The sequence below is a fragment of the Lipotes vexillifer genome, unplaced genomic scaffold (genome assembly GCF_000442215.2).
Source record: "Lipotes vexillifer unplaced genomic scaffold, Lipotes_vexillifer_v1.1 scaffold665, whole genome shotgun sequence".
In the NCBI taxonomy this organism is placed as follows: Eukaryota; Metazoa; Chordata; class Mammalia; order Artiodactyla; family Lipotidae; genus Lipotes; species Lipotes vexillifer.
Window position 1 is genome coordinate 1,189,715 of NW_006790302.1, and position 4,587 is coordinate 1,194,301.

The following is a 4,587-nucleotide window of genomic DNA, read 5'->3' on the forward strand; positions in this document are numbered from 1 at the left end:
TAAAGGCTTGAAAAATCCATGAAATGTTTATTCAAGAAAAAACAACTAAATTTTAGTCAAAGCAGTGAGCCCTGCAGTCTTTTAGCTTGCCATAATCCAATCACTCTCTCCCTAGCTCCATGGAAGCTTTGAAAAGCAATAGTCTCACAACTATAGTAACTGTGAAATCAAGTAGTCTAGCAGCCACTGGAGGAGGCAGAATAGTTTGGAGCTTCCTAAAAAGCCCCAGAGAACTCTCACCCTTTGACTTGCTTGCAGCATGATGAAAAGTCCAGTTTCAGTGATTGTTTTTACTTGACCCAACTCAGAACTCACTCTCTGTCAACAGCCCTAACCTGTATGGTATTTGCTGAAAAGAATCAACAGCAATTGTTTAACATAACAGTTGCCTGAGGTAGTGACACCAGTCAGAGGTAAAACTTAGGGCTTTGTCAGGCTCCACATAATCAGGAAGTGAAGGCTAAGACAGAGAGGTAGACTGCTTGTCAAAACATTAAAGACATGCTCAACAGAGCCTTTCAGCAAAGGTTGGTAGACTCACTCGTTCACAACATTTAAGAAAATCTCTATTTGTTAGCTTACAACTAGGATAACTGAGCACACATCAATTGCCACATAACAAATAATACACATTTTAAAAATACAGTCAAAAAATACTAAATAACAATAACAATAAAACAAATAACAATGACAACAAACCCTAGTGGGAGACAGAATATGATTTCTAAAGGTGCCACAGCACATTATTCTAAATGTCTAGATAATCAATAAAAACTTACAAGATACCCCCAAAAACAGGAAAGTATAACCCATACACAGGCAATGGGAAAAACAAGCAGTCAATAGGAACTGACCCTGAGAATTCTAGTAAGATGTTAAACTTACTTGAATTTAAATCAGCTATCATAAATACATGCAAAGAACTAAAGGAAAACTTATATAAAAATGAGAAACATGTGTCACCATAAAAAGAATATCAGTAAAGAGACAGGAAGTGTAAAAAAGAACCAGGTAGAGGGTCCCAGAGGTAAGATGGTGGCTGCCCCAGAGTGCAATGTGGTAACGGCGGCAACTGAACCAGAGCTGCTATACGATGAGGAAGCAAAGAGATATGTGTCCTAAAAATGCTAGCTATTATGGGAATCGAGCAGCCACCTTGATGATGCTTGGAAAGTTCTGGGAAGCTCTTGGAGATGCACAGCAGTCAGTGAGGGACATCTACGAGAGGGCAAATGCCACCTATCTCTAGGGAATGCTATGGTGGCATGTCGTAGTTTCCAGAGAGCCCTAGAACTGGGTCAAAAAAATGCTCAGGCACAACAGGAGTTCAAGAATGCCAATGCAGTCATAGAATATGAGAAAATAGCAGAAACGGATTTTGAGAAGCGGGATTTTTGGAAGGTTGTTTTCTGCATGCACCGTGCCCTAGAATATGCCCCTGCCTGCCATCACTTCAAAATCCTCAAAGCAGAATGTTTAGCAATGCTGGGTCATTATCCAGAAGCACAGTGTGTGGCCAGTGACATTTTACAAATGGATTCCACCAATGCCGATGCTCTGTATGTATGAGGTCTTTGCCTTGATTATGAAGATTGTATTGAGAAGGTGGTTCAGTTTTTTTGTCCAAGCTCTCAGGATGGCTCCTGACCATGAGGAGGCCTGCATCACTTGCAGAAATGCCAAAGCACTTAAAGCAAAGAAAGAAGATGGGAATAAAGCATTTAAAGAAGGAAATTACAAGCTAGCATGTGAACTGTACACAGAAGCCCTAGGGATAGACCCCAATAATATAAGAACAAATGCTAAACTCTACTGTCATCAGAGTATGGCTAATTCCAAACTTAAGAAACTAGATGATGCAATAGAAGACTGCACAAATGCAGTGAAGCTTGATGACACTTATATAAAAGCCTACTTGAGAAGAGGTCAGTGTTACATGGACACAGTACACTATGAAGAAGCAGTACGGGACTATGAAAAAGTATACCAGATGGAGAAAACAAAAGAACACAAACAGCTCCTAAAACATGCACAGCTGGAACTGAAGAAGAGTAAGAGGAAAGATTACTGCAAGATTCTTGGAGTAGACAAGAATGCCTCTGAGGACGAGATCAAGAAAGCTTATTGGAAACGGGCCTTGATGCACCATCCAGATCACCACTGTGGAGCCATTGCTGAAGTTCAGAAGGAGGAGGAGAAAAATTTCAAGGAAGTCAGAGAAGCTTTTACCATTCTCTCTGATCCCAAGAAAAACACTCACTATGGCAGTGAACAAGACCTGGATGAAGAGGGCAAGAATATGGGTGATTTTCATGCAGACAATATCTTCAAGACATTCTTTGGTGGTCCTGGGAGTTTCAGCTTTGAAGCATCTGGTGCAGGGAACTTCTTTTTTCAATTTGGCTAATGAAACCATCCAGAACCCAGAAAATGCAGACTTGCTCAGTTTAGCCTCCAGTGGGGACACAGTTCGCCTCCTCCTTCATCATGATCCACGTACTTAGAGCAGTTTCGTTCTTTCAATTAGATACCCAGTGTCTGTGTGAGTGGGGTGAAGGAAAGCGAGCCAGCACAGAAGACTGTGGGTAGGGGAGGGAGGTGGGGGCTGGACAGGCCAGCTTGTGAATTTTTGTTTTACTGTTTAACTTTATTAAAGCAAAACAAAACAAAAAACGAACCAAGTAGAAATTCTACAGTTGGAAAGTAAAACAATTAATATAAAACATTCACTAGAGGGGGTTAACAAGGGATTACACTGATAGAAGGAAGAATCAGTTATCATGAATGAAGGTCAATTGAGATTATACAGTCTGAGAAAGAAAATGAAAAAGGAATAAATAAAAACAACAGGACCTTTTGGTTCTTATGGGACACCATCAAGCATACCAACATATGGCTAATGTAGGCCCCAGAAGGACTGGAGAGAGAGAAAGGTGTAGAAAGACTATCTGAAGATGGAATGGTCCCAAACTTCCCAAATTTGACCAAAAAGTATTATACTGTAATCTAAGTAGCTCAATAAATTCTATGTAGAATCAACACAAAGAAATCCATGTTTAGAGACATCTTAGTCAAATTGCTGAAAACCCAGATAATGAAAGAATGCGGAAGTAACAAGAGAAAAGCAACTTATCATCTGCAAGCTTTCTTTAGTAAGATAACATGTGACTTTTCATTAGGGATCAGGAAGGTCAGAAGGCAGTGGGATGGCATGTTTAAAGTGCTGAAACAGAAGATTGTCAACTAAGAATTCTACATCTGGCAAAATTAACCTTGAAAAATGAGGGAGAAATTAAGACATTCTCAAGTAAATAAATTCAGAGAATTCATGGATAGCATGTCTGCTCCACAAGAAATAATAAAACATTTAACTTCAAGCTGAAATAAAAGGATATTAAACAGTAACTTAAATCCACATGAAGAAATAAAGAATACTGGTTGAGGTAAATACATAGGTAAATATAAAAGACAGTATCAGTGTATTTTCATTTGTAACACTTTTCTAATCCTCTCTGATTTTTAAAAACTGCATAAAGCAATCCTTATAAAACTGTGTTGATATGTTTATAGTGTATACATTTGTAATTTTTATGTCCATACAGTGGAGATGAGGGGATAGGAATGGAGCTCATTGGAGCAACCGCTTTGTAATTTAGAAATATGTGGAAATTAAACATGTTCCTAAGTAACGAATGGGCAAAGAAGAATCAGTGGGATTCTTCTTTGCAATTCCCCTATAATTCAAGGGGAAATTACAAAATACTTTGAACTGAATTAAAATGGTAACACAAAACTTATAAGACATAGCTAAAGCAGTCATTAGAAGAAAATGTACAGCTGTAAACACTTATATTAAAAAAGAACTTAGATTAATAACTTAACCCTCCACTAGGGAAAAAAATAGTAAAAGGAAAGAATATTAAACCTAAAGCAAGCAGAAGGAAGGAAATAATACAGATTAGTGCAGAAATTAATAAAAAATAAAGAAGAAAAACAATAAGGAAAATCAACAAAATAAAAAGTTGTTTCTTGAAAAGATCAACAGAATTGACAAACCATTACCTAGCCTAACTAAGAAAGAAAGAAAATTCTAATTAGGAATAAAAGAAGGACATGACCTAAGACATATATAGAAAGTAAAATATAAGGGAATATTATGAACTATTATGTGCCATCAAACTCAAAATCTAGAAGAAATGAACAAATTCCTAGAAAGATACAAACTACTAAAGCTGCTTTACGAAGAAATAGAAGATATAACTAAACCTATAATAAGTAAAGATAGTGAATTAGTAACAAAAATTCTTTCCACTAAGAAAAGCCCACTCACATAGATTCTACCAAATAGTGAATTCTACCAATTAAAAAATAATTAACAACAATCATTCACAAACCTTTCCAAAGAAAATACAGATGAGAAACAATTCCCAACTCATTCTATAAGGCCACTGTTACCCACAGCACATATAAAGATTTAAACACCATAACAAAATGGAATATGCTACAGAAATTCAAGGCTGGTTCAACATACTAAAGTCGATTAATACATTCCATATTATAGAATAAAGGACAAAATTCACATAATTA

General features: G+C 36.9%; 1 pseudogene; it reads left to right on the forward strand.

The window, feature by feature from the left end:
* The first annotated feature begins 1,032 nt into the window (after positions 1-1,032).
* LOC103075582 (dnaJ homolog subfamily C member 7 pseudogene) lies at positions 1,033-2,407 on the forward strand (annotated as a pseudogene).
* Positions 2,408-4,587: the final 2,180 nt, after the last annotated feature.